The following is a 12,821-nucleotide window of genomic DNA, read 5'->3' as shown; positions in this document are numbered from 1 at the left end:
AATCTTGTGTTAGACACTTTGGGGTTACAGAGGGTAAGGCATAGTTTCCATTCTCAAGCTGCTTGCAATTTAACTTAAAGAGGTAGAATTTCTTGTGAAACAATTTGAGAACAGTTAAATGTTCGACTGTGAGATCTTAGCTATAAGTAGAGTAGAAGTTCAGAGCAGGAGATCTCAAAGAAGGTTTGATGAAGAATTGAGATTTGAGCTATTTCTTAAAATGATTTAAATAAATAAGAGAGGAATGAAAGTATTCCAGGTAGGGAAAATAGCTGAGCATAGGCACAGAATTAAAATGAACATAAGGTACATACCTAATCTGTTCTATTGATTGAATTCTCTTGTTTTTGATTTAGTACCAAACAGTTTCGATGATTTCTGGTTTGTTTTATAGTTTGAGATCTGGTACTGCTGTATCTCTTTTGATTGCACTATTTTCCCAGAATTACCTTGTTTCCTGACTTTTTTTCCTTCCAGATAGGTGTTACTATTTTTTTCCTAGCTACCTAAAATAATATTTTCATAGTTTCCCATGGTGCTGGATGAGTAAATTAATTTAGATATTAGTGTCATTTAAAAAATTATGCTAGCAAGTCCTAATCATGGCCAATTAATACTTCAGTTATTCTGCCTTTATCTTCTGTAAGGAGTGTTTTGTAGTTATATTTATGTAATTCCTTTGTGTGTTCTGTGGGTAAACTTGTAGGTATTTTGAATGTTCTCTTATTATTTTGAATGGAATTTCTCTTTCTTTCTTTTCCAGATAAGTTTTATTGTTAATATATGGAAATACTGATGATTTTTATGGATTTGTTTTTTATTCTGTACATTTTAAATGTTATTGTTTCACTTAATTTTAATTGAATTTTAATTAAAATTCTTTATTTTGACCATCATATCATCCTCATAAAATGATGGTTTTGTTTCCTTTTTGCCAGTGCTTTTCCCTTGAATTTATTTTTCTCATCTTAAGGCTATAGCTACTTTTAGGCAGCTAGCTGATGCTGGGTCTGGGGTTTGCCTTAGTTTCCTCATCTGTAAAATATACTAGAGAAGGAAATGGCAAACCACTTCAGCATCTTTGCCAGGAGAACCCCAGATGGGATCACAAAGAATCAGATATGGCTGAAATGACTGAATAACAACAGTTACCTTTTTTAGAACTATGTCAAATAATAGTGGTAATAATGGTTATCCTTGCTTTATTTGTGCTCTTACTGGAAAACCCTCTAGTTTTTCTCCTTTTTTATATTCTTTTTAATTTTTTTATTCTGAACTTAAACACCAAATCAAATGGGCATTATTATATATAGTAGAATATAAAAAAGAGGATTACACATGAAACTGTTAGAACTCTTATGTAGAATTTAATTTTCTTTTTATGTACATAAGTTCAGCCTGTAGCTTTCAAAGCTGTCTTGTTTGTTTCCTTTAGCCTTCCTTCTGTTCTCTTCTTTACATTTAAAAAAAAAAAAGATGCCTCGCTCTCTTTCTCCACCCCTCTTTCTCCACCCCCTCTTCTATCCATCATCTTTCTGGCAAGAGGTGGGTAGCATGCTTCATCAGTCTTTTAGAATCATAGCCACTCAGTGAATTAATTAGAATTCTCAAGTCTTACAAAGTTGTTTTTTCTTTATAATGTTGTTATTGGTATAAATTATTCTCTTGTTTCTTCTCGTTTTACTCTGTATCAGTCCATTCGGATCTTCCCAGTTTTCTCTGAAAATGTTTATTTCTTTATTTCTCATAATATAATATTCTGTTATATTCATTTCACAACATTTTTGCATCTATTCCCCTATTGATGGGCACTATCTTAATTTCCAATTCTTTGTTATTAAAAAAATTACTATAAATATTATTGTATGTTTGGTCCTTTTCCTCCTCTTTTGATTTCTTTGAGTTATAAGCTTGGTAATCTTATCACTAGGTCAGAGGCTTTTCACAATTTAGTACTTTTTTTTACATAGTTGCAAATTGCCTTCCAGAATGGCTTAACATGTTTACAGCTTCACCACTATTGCAATAGTGTGCTTGTTTTCCTTCAGCCTCTACAAGTTGTCATCCTTTTTTGTCATCTTTGACAACATGTTGCATATGGAGTAGAAGCATAAAGTTGCTTTGATTTGTATTTCTCTAGTTAGGAGTGATTTGGAACATCTTTCCATATGGCTGTTGATTGCTTGCATTTTTTCCTTTGAAAACTGCCTATTAATATTCTTTGACCATTTATCAGTCTTGAAGAATGTCTCTTGTTTTTATAAATTGGAAAATCAATTCCTTATGTATGTTGGATATGAGACCCATATTTGAGAAACTTGGTGTAAAAAAGTTTCCTCATTTAATGATTTCCCTTCTAACTTGAGCTGCATTGTTTGTTTGTGCAGAAACTTTTATGTCATTAAAATTATCCATTTTATATTCTCTGATCTTCTTTATCCTTTGTTTAGTAATGAACTCTTCCCCTATCCATAAATCCAAGAGTTAATTTCTTTCTTTCTCCTCTGATTTGCTTATGATGTCACCTTTTACATTTAAGTCAGATATACATTTGGATCTTCTTGTGGTATATGGTGTAAGGCCTTAAACCATACCTAATTTGTCAGACTACTTTCATTTTCCAGCATTTTTGGTGAAATGAATCCTTATTTCGTATGTGGCCAATGTTTGCAAACGTGGCATACACAATCGAGAAACACATATACCACTTTATGTTCCCATTCAGTAATCTCCAGTGATGTAGCATATTAAATTTTCCAAAAATATTTGTTTTGTTAAACTTCTTTCTTGTTTATCTTGTCAGATTTTTCTAGGAATAAAAGGGATACATTGAAATTCTTCCATTATTATAATTTGTTGTTTATTTTCTGCTGTATTCATTTATCTCTTAATTATTTAGATGGTATGTCTTTTGGTACATAAATATTTAGTATTAATCTTGATTATTTTAAAGATAATATAATTTCTCTGTATATCTCTTTTGAATTGTGTCTATCTTAACTGTTATGTTGTCTGAGATCCTGATTACTATTCCTGGTTTTTGAGTTCACCTGAGTTATAATAGAGTATGTTCTAGCTTCTTATTTTAACTATATGAGAACCTTTGTTTCAGGTATATTTCCTGTAACAATATATTGTTGGATTCTGCTTTCTAGTCCATTCTGCTATCCTTGTCCCTTTTATTGACAACCTTATCCCATTCACTCTTACGGTTATCATAGTCATAGTAGCAATAATACAGTGCTTTAAGGTTTGCAAAATATTTCACATACATTACCTCATTTGATACTTGAAGCAGCCTTGTAGTAGGTGCAGTTTTATCCTGATAATACAGATGAAGAAACAGGCTGAGAGAGTTTATGTTACTTGCTTAAGAGCATACAACTGGTAATTCTCTGAGACAGGATTTGAGTTTGTTTTCCTGTGTCCAAGTCCGGTTCTGTATTCTTTACTCCACCTAGTTGATTTATCATTTTTAGTTATGCATTTCCCTCCATGATGTGTCTTTTTGTACTTTTTCCTCTCTTTGTCTCTTGTCTCCTTCTTTACAAAAAAAGGTGGTGCAAAAGGATAGTGCTTTAACAATGTTGAACTACAAAAAATTTGATCTGTTTTATTTATGACTAATTCTTCCATTACATAATTTACCCTCTTAATCTACTTATCCCCTTTTCTTGTCACTCTTATTTTTATTTCTCTGAAGAGTTTAATGTATTCCTACACCAAACTGTGTCTAGACGTCTTTTGTGCTGTTCATATGTGAGTTTCATGTGATTCCCATTCTTCCACCCTTCCTCTGTGTTTGTATATTGTTCATCTTATTTGACCCTACTATGTGAGACATTAAGTTCCCTCCCCTTTTTCTTCCATAGTAAATTCTCTTTGCACTCCTACCCTCTTTTTTTTTTAATTCTCTTAAGAAGATCAAAACAAAATTACATCAGTTCAGGCCTCTGTATTATTTAACTCTCTCTGTGACCCTTGAAGATAGTGGGCTGCCTAAATGCTGGACTGACTCAGCACTGGTTTGGGTCTGTCTCCTGCTGTGACTTGTGCAAGATTACCTGAGCATTATGTTTCCTGGGAGCTGAATCCAGTCTGTTGCCAAGTATTGTCAATTTTACTTTCATAACGTCTCTCATATAAGCCACCTTGTCTGCATTGATACAGCCACCATCTTATAGGGCCTTATCACCTTGTATCTGTACTATCAAAATAGCCTGTTGGTCTCCCTGCCTCCAGCCTCTCGCTACTCCAGACCATCCTGCGTTCAGATGTCAAATTGATCTTCCTAAAGCACAGGTCTGTCCATGTTATTCACCCTTCTTACCCACCCTCCTTCATTCAGTAAACTCCAGTGGCTCCCAGTTGCCTTCGGGATAAAATATAAAATCCTCTGTCTGGTATTCATAGTCCTTCATAAACTGGCTACCTCTAACCTTTCTAATCTTCTTGTACCTCACCCCCACACACTCTGAGATCTAGTAACACTGGCCTCTTTTCTGTTCCTTGCACAAAAAACTCTGTCTCTAGATTCTGGTCATTTTCACTGGCTATCTCCATGCCTGGTACTCTTTCCCTCCTCATCTTCATCTCCAGGCTTCCTTCAAGTCGTAGCTAAAAATCTCATCTTTTCCAAGTCTCTTTCCTGATCTTCTTTAATACCAGGGCCTTTCCTTTGTTGTTTATCTCCAATTTATCTTATGTGTTTGTGTGTGTACGTTTGTGTCTATCTGTATGTTTATATCTTAATTTGACACGTCTCCCCCATTAGATTGTGAGCTTATTGAGAGCATGAATTATCTTTTGCCTTTCTTTTGTTTCTCTAGCACTTTGCACAGTGCCTGCCATGTAGTAGATGCTTAATGAATGCTTGACTGACTGACCTCTACCTCCTAGAGTTCCTTACTTCTTTCAAGACTAAGCTCACGCGCTGCCGTCTGCATAAAGTCTTTCCTGATCTTCTCAATCACTAGTGATTTCTCTCTTTAAATTACCTTGTATTTTATTTACACACACACACACACACACACACATACACACACACACACAGGCCCTCAATATAACAATGGTCACTGTTGAGCAAGTAAGTCCCAAGAGCCCTGGAAATAGCAGTGCTCCCCGGAACACAGGCAGTTCTTTAAGCCTAGCCCCTACAGCCAGTATCCAGGGAGGCAAAACCTGTGGAGAAGCAGCTCACATTCTCACCAACAATTACCACTACCGTTAGGACAGGCAAGCCATCCTAGTTAAAACAGCAAGTCATCCTGAGGGAGAGACAAATAGGGGAGACAGGCCTAGGACTTAAACCCCAAGAACTCCAGGACATGGAGTGTCCCTTAGACCAGGGCTTCTTAAGCTTTTTCCATTTGTGACCCCTTCAGCACTTATTTAAATGTGAGTCGTGACCCGACAGTTCAAGAAACGCAGCCCTAGACCACCTGTCCCACCTTCAGCCCTGAATTCACCCCCATCATGTGAGAGAGAAATCTTAGTCGAGAAGGGGCCCACAATCCTTACCACAGAACCTACCATCAGTTGCTGGCCAACTATCTTTGATTATCAGGTAAGCTCTAAGAGCCGCCAGAATAGCAGTACTCTTCTCCCCTCCCTTCCCAAGAGCGCCAATTGTACTCCTGGCCTTGTAGCCATCATCTGGGTACCTCCTCACCCTCACCTCCTTAGAGTTACAGCAGCTGAAGGCTTGGAAAAAGAATTTTGTCACCAAATTCCTTGATACTTTCAAATTATTCAAATTTAGAAATCAACATGATTTTATTTTATTATTAATTTATTTAATTTTAGTTTTCAACATTTACTTCCATAAGATTTTGAGTTTTATATCTGATGGGCTTTACCTATACATTCATGTTAAGCATATTTTCCCATTAGTCATAATGTAAAGAATAATTAGAAGTAATGAGAGGAACCACGGGAATGAAGCAATAAAACAAAACAACAAAGGAAAAAGTAGAGCAAATAATATGCTTCCACCTGCATTCAGACTCCATATTTCTTTCTCTGGGTGTGGATAGCAATTTCCATGATGAATCTTTTGGAGTTGTCTTAGATTCTTGTGTTGTTGTGAAGAGCCAAGTCTATCAAAGTCAGTCATCCCATAATGTGACTGTCAATATGATTTTATCAATGAAACAACATTAATGAAGATGCTTTTTTGTGTGCTTTGCTGCTGTACTTATAAGGACCACTGGACCTTTCCATCTGACTTACAGCCTAAACCTCTGATACATATTGTCTCCTTCTACTAGAAATGTGACCTCCTGGAGAATATGGATTGTTTTGCCTCCATTCTTCCAGTGTTTAACACCTGCTTTGCATGTTGTAGCACTAAAATGCTTTCTCTTTTATGCTGTGTGTGTGGTGTGAAAGAAGTAGGGTAATAATCTATTGCTGGAAGAGACCTCAGAGGACAAATAGTCCAAAATCATCATCATATAATTGAGGAAGCTTAGGTACGTGCAGGGAGGTAGAGTGACTTGACTAAGATCACAAATCCTACCACTTATGTCATAGGCTCCAGAACTTGTGATCTTTCCATTGTACCCATCCTGTCTTCCTTTATGTCCCTGGTATACATCTAACATACTCATAGTAATGAATTTTTTAAGTATAATTGCTGTAGACTTGGATGGCATTTTATTTAAATTTTTTGCCTCAATATTCATTAGTGATATTAGTCTATAATTCTTTCTGTACTTTTTCTGTAATTTTAGGTTTTAGGAATAATTTTGATTCATGAAAAGAGTTTGTAAAGTTCTTTTTTAGTTATTGAGAACAATTTGTTTAGCTTAGGTATTAATTATTTTTTCAACTGAAAAACTAGACAAAGGGAATGTATTTCCCGCATTGATAATTCCTTTATATTGTGTTCATTTTCACTATATATATATATTTCATGTATATATATAATTCCTTTATAATGTGTTCATTTTCAATGTTCAAGTTTGAGTTGTTTCATGTCACTAGTTCACATTCTATTAATTTGACTGTTTTATGTTTGAGTGGGTAAAAATCCATTTTCTTTAATGTCTGTTTTGTTATCACAGAGTTATGTATATTTAGTGCTGGTAATTTTAAATATATGTTGTCGTTACGAATTTACCTTGTTTGTTTATGTTTTTTGGTAATTTTTTTTTTCAAGTGAGCTAGAACCTTATCATATTTGTTAGTCTTTAATGTTGGAGGGATGTGGAAAAACAGGTACATTAATGCACTACTGATGAAGCTGAAAATTGGTTCAGGCATTCTGGAAAGCAATTTGGAACCATGTTCGAAAAGTTATGAAGTGGTTCTTGCCATTCCTTAGCCTATACCCCAAAGAGATCAAAGAAGGAAGAAAGGGATGATTTACATCTCTATTTATGTCTCTATAACTCCATCTCCAATATGTGTGTGTGTGTGTGTGTGTGTGTACACGTACACACACACACACACACACCTGGGAAGACTTGTATGAACTGACACATATAAAGTGAGCAGAATAAGGAGAGTATAGTAACACCATTGTAAAGGTAAACAGCTTTAAAAAACTAAAGAATTCTGATCAACAAGATGACAACTGTTATTCCAAAGGGATCTCCAAAGGAAGCTTCTAAGAGATGAAGCATACTTCTTATCTCTTGACAGAAAGGTGGTGTATTCAGGATGCAGAATGAGATTTTTTTTGGACATGGCCAATGTGAGGATTTATTTTGCTCACCCATTTATATTTGTTAAGAGGATTCCACCCTTTCCCCCCATGGAAGGGGTGAAGTAGAGAAAAAAATAGATTTTTGTTAATTGAAATATATTTGATTTAAAAAATTTTTGTTAGTCTTTCCAAAATAAAAACCAACTCGTTTTGCTTATCATTTCTCTTGTCTTGTTTTACAGTTCATATTTCCTTAATTATCAGAATTTCTTCTGTGCTCATTTTAGGTTCATTTATTGATTTTTCTGGTTTTAAAATTGTATATTCAATTCATTAATTCACCTTTAAAAATTTTGTTAATGTGTGATTTCAAAGATACCATGTTTCTTCTGATGAACACTTTAGTTCTCTAAAGCAATTTTTTAAAAAGTGTATACTCATTTCAACATATTAGTTCCAAAGATGTCTCACTTGTCTGTTTTGCTCAGCCTCCTTTTAAGCATTTTATTTAAGTGTTTCATTGATGCTCTTTTCTTTCTTCCTTTTTTAGGGGGGAAGAAGGGGATCATTATTATCATTTGGTCCCATTCTTCTTCTGACTTCTTCCCATCTCCTCTACCAAAAAAAACCAAAAAACCAAACCACAAAAAATCAACAACAATCCCTGCCATGCAACAAATTAGCATAGTCAGAAAAAAATCTATACATTGGTCACATCCAAAAATGTATGTGTCATTTTGCATTTCTTTGCCATCCCTCTCTCTGTCAAGAGATATGGGGATCATTATTCATCATTGGTCCATAAGAGTCTTGGTTGGTGATTGCATTGTTCAGAGTTCTTAAGCATTTCAAATTTGTTTTTCCTTACAATGTTGCAATCATTGTAGAAATTGTTATTGTTTTCCTCAGCCCATTGTGCATCAGTTCATACAATTTTTTTCAGTTTCCTCTGGATCATTCCCTTTTGTCATTTTATGTTAATATTTCTTTACATTCATGTACCACATTTTCTTTTATCTCTTTGGGGCATGTTCCTAGAATGATATCTGGTGTCACTGGGTTAAGGGGTATGCATAGTGTTCTAGGTTGGGCCTGACTTGGTTTAGTTCCATTGTGGTTTAGCTTAATATTAGAACAAAATTAGATACTCATAGATCATTTAGAAGTCAACAACAGGTGCTTTACTTAGCCATGGGAATGTAAGAATATTCAAAAAAAAATATGTATTGAGGATGCACCAAGTTCCTTCAGCTGATCGAAGCTCCCTTTTCCTCAGTTGCCCAAGAGCTTTGCTTGGCTGCTTTGTACTCAAGTAACCAGAAAGTGATGTCAGCAGTATGAACATTTAGTCTCCTGAGCCAATTAAGTCTCAAGAATGGTTTCAGTATCTTGCCTAACTTACATAGGGAGAGGGTAAGGATGTTACTAGAGTAGGATAGGATATTAATTCTACCACTTTATGGTGACTTTTATGGATATAGTTCCAAATTACTTTTTATAATGGTAAACCAGTTCATAGCCTCACCAACAGTGAATTAGTATGCCTGTACTCCCAAGGAATTGTTTGTTACCTTTGCTTTTTTATTTTTCTGCATCATCTTTGTGAGTCTGTTGTGTGTGAGAAAAAACCTCAGTTATTTTCTTTTTTCTGCGGGTGGGGGTGGAGGTGGCAAGGGGTTAAGTGACTTGCCCAATGGCACAAAGCTAGTGAGTGTCTGAGGCCTCATTTGAACTTGGGTCCTCCTGACTCCAAGGCTGTGCTCTATCCACTGCGCTGCCTATCTGCCCCCAGAGTTGTTTTAATTTGCATTTCTCTTATTAATGATTAAGAAGAAAAATATTACTGAAAATCATGTGAAAAAATGCATTTTTTCACATGATTTTCAGTAATATTTTTCTTCTTTTGAGAACTAGCTGTTCATATCCTTGCACCATTTATCTATTATAGTTATATATGTATGTTATAGATGTGTATGTATGCGTGTTAAGCCTATACCGTGTGCCTGGTGTTGCTGGGTTCTGAGAATATAGTACAAAGAATGGAGCAATCCCTACTTTCAAGGAGTTTACATTCTTGTAATGTCTGAGTTTATTGCTTGTATTTCTAGTGTTAATTACTGTTTTTATTATGTTTTAATCTGTAAAGGATGTGTTTATTATTTCAGTTAGTACGCAAGAATTTATTAAGTGCCACTATCTTACAGGTATAGGATACAAAGAAAGACAAAAGAGTCTGTGCTATCAGAAGGCTTGTGAAAGCTTCTGGTGGAGATGGATTTTAGTTGAGACTTGAAAGAAGCCAGAAGGTGGAGATGAGGAGGGAGGAGAGCATTCCTGGCATGGGAGATAGCCAGAAAAAATGCCCACAGTGTCTTATTCATGGAACAGCAAGGAGTTTAGTGCCACTGAATAGAAGGGTATGTGTAGGCCATAAAGTGTAAGAAGACTAGAAAAGTGGAAGTGGGAGTAGGTTCTGATGGACTTTGAACACCAAGCAGAGGATTTTGTATTTGATCTTGAAGGTGATAGGGAACCACTAGAGATTATTTATTATGGGGGAGACATAACTGGACCTATCTATGCTTTAGGAAAATCACTTTGGGAACTGAATGGAGAATGGCCTGAAGTGGGGAGAGATTTGTGGCTGTCAGACAAACTAGCGGGTAATTGAAATAGTCCAGTGAGAGGTTATGAGGGCCTGTGCCAGGGTGGTGGCTATATTAGAGAAAAGAAGAAGATATATTGGAGAGATGTTGCAGTGGTGAAATCAACAGACCTTGGCAACAGATTAGATATGGTGGGTGAAAAATAGTGAGGAAGCAAGGGTGACAGTGAACCTGGTGGACTAGTGCTGCCCTCTACAGTAATAGGAAAATTTGGAAGGGGGAAAGATCTAAGGGGAAAGATACTGTTTAGTTTTAGACACGTTGAATTTAAGATATCTATTGGACAGTCAGTTTAGGAAGTCTGAAAGGCAGTTGTTGGCAGAGTTTAGTCTATAGTCTCCAGCTGGGACACTTTTCTAGATTCATCCTTCACTATTCATTCATCCACCATTTTTCGGTTCATAATTATTTTCTTCCCTCTTTGCTTCTTTGTTTTTTGCTATCTTGTCTTTTTTTCTATACTCCAATCTCCTTCAGAGTCATCACACTGGAAATCAGTCTTGCAAGACTGCACTTGATGGTTGATCATATTTGCATTTAGACTGGAGTTTTTTCTCCTCCCTGATTAGGCCAACACCTAAATCCTTTCTTACACTAATAGCCCCTACCTAGCAGGGTTGTTGTGAGGTTCAAAGGAGATCATAGATGTAAAGTGTTTTGCACATCTTAAAGTATGATATAAAATGTTAACTATCCCTACTGATACTATTACCACAGTTTGTAGCTAACACTGGAGTAAAGAAGCTCGTTACTGTAGTCAGCTGTATGGGTGTGCTGTTCTTTAACTTCACTGTTCTTGACTGACTCCAGAAGACGATACTGGGATCTCAAGACTGCAGCCTAAAGAATACTGCCATAAAACCAGATGAGTGGCATGTTCAAGTACTTTTTGAAGGATGACTTTCCTTTGTGTTAACCTCCTTGATGTTAGATGGCTTTGGGGCTTGCCTTCAGCATGGGACACTGTGAGAATATCCTGGGTGAGTCATGGTAGGTCCTCATTACTGTTCAGAAATGAACTTTAGGCTACCCTTTATTTTTGAATCCCTTGTATTTGTCTTTTCCTCCCAGTTATGTTTTGTGAAGCTTTACTCTTGGATTATTGCCACTTTTCATTCCCTCTTCTATTCAAGTGCACCTAAGTAGATCTAAAAAACCAATCACAAAATGAAGATGATGATTGGGCCCGCTACAAATTTATGTTAATGTAATCTCAACTAGGCCTTCACTGCAGCAAGACAAGGCAGTCATCCTACTTCTCTCTGATTGATTTGCTGTCTCTCACCTTACTACAGCTGTGTATCATATCACCACAAAAGCTGGAGAACTTGATTCATACTTCACTAATAAAATTAAGGTGAATAACTGATTCCCCCTTCTTTTTTCATGTCTCATACATCTCCCACTGCCTTCTCCAATGGAGAAATGGCCCTTCTCTTTCCTGAGGCCAATCTTTTATATTTACCCTGGATCTCATTCTCTGTCGCAGATAGCCCTTATTATCTCCATTTCCTTTCTAGGTTCTTCTATAGTGTCGCTTGTCTACCTCTTTGTCCTAGTCGTGGCCCCTCCCCACCCCAACATGTTTCCTTGTATACATTTAGAAATAAGTCTTTTACTGGACTCTCTGTTACCAGTCTGTTGCTGTCTTTGCCTTCTGCATTTATTCACTCTTCATGCATTTCAGTCATCTGAGATGTTTGAGAAGCAAATAATCTTCAGTTTTTTTTTTTTGTCTAAAACCATTTCAAAATCTTCTTTATTGAATGTTCATCTTTTTTCACGTATAGTTAAGCTCAGATTTGCAGGGTAGGTCATCCTGGGCTGCATCTTGAGTTTCATTGTTCTTCAGAGCACATTGTTCCATTCTTTCTTAAAATTTCTAATCAGCACAGATAGTTTTGTGTTATTGGAATGTTCTTTCCTTTATATTTGAAGGTTTTCTTCTCAATGACTTGTAGAACTTGTTTCTGAATTGAATTGTTAAATTTAACCTCTATGTGTCTCAGGCTTACAGCCTGGAATTTTTTGTTATTGTCATTTTGTTTTGCTTTTTCTGGAAGCACTCTGAATTCTTTCAATTGGAATTTCATTTTCTGTATTCAGAAGTTCAGGGCAATTCTCTTTTGTTGTTTCTTTATGACTCTTTTTGGTTTGTTTTTTGTTTTTGTTTTTTAATTTTGACCTGACATGTTCTCCTGGGAGACTGTGATCCTTAGGGTTGTTTCTACATATCTTTTCTTCACGTTCAGTATCTTTTGTTTGCATAATGAGCATATTTTCTTTTAATGTTATTTTTTTGTGTGTTTGTTTGTTTCCTTTTTAGATTACCCCTCACAGTGCAAATGTTTTGCATTCCCAATATATTGTTCTTTCTTTTGTTTCTTTAGTGAGGCTTACCATTGCAGATTCTAATTTTTTCTATTCTGTTAATTATTTTTGCTTTGCAGCCCATAAATTCTGCACTTATAATTCTCTTTTCTCTTTTGAATCACTGAGGGACA

The 12,821-nt window shown here is 35.8% G+C and overlaps 1 protein-coding gene across 3 annotated transcripts in view; it reads left to right on the top strand.

Moving 5' to 3' along the window:
• The window catches only part of TMX3 (thioredoxin related transmembrane protein 3), a 100,916-nt gene that overhangs the window by 13,024 nt on the left and 75,071 nt on the right, over window positions 1–12,821 (top strand). The gene's annotated exons all lie outside the window — the stretch shown is intronic.

The sequence above is a fragment of the Vombatus ursinus genome, unplaced genomic scaffold (assembly GCF_900497805.2).
Source record: "Vombatus ursinus unplaced genomic scaffold, bare-nosed wombat genome assembly UNPS02009573.1, whole genome shotgun sequence".
Taxonomy (NCBI): domain Eukaryota; kingdom Metazoa; phylum Chordata; class Mammalia; order Diprotodontia; family Vombatidae; genus Vombatus; species Vombatus ursinus.
Note: the sequence above shows the minus strand (reverse complement) of the source record. Positions and strands in the feature narration are given on the sequence as shown.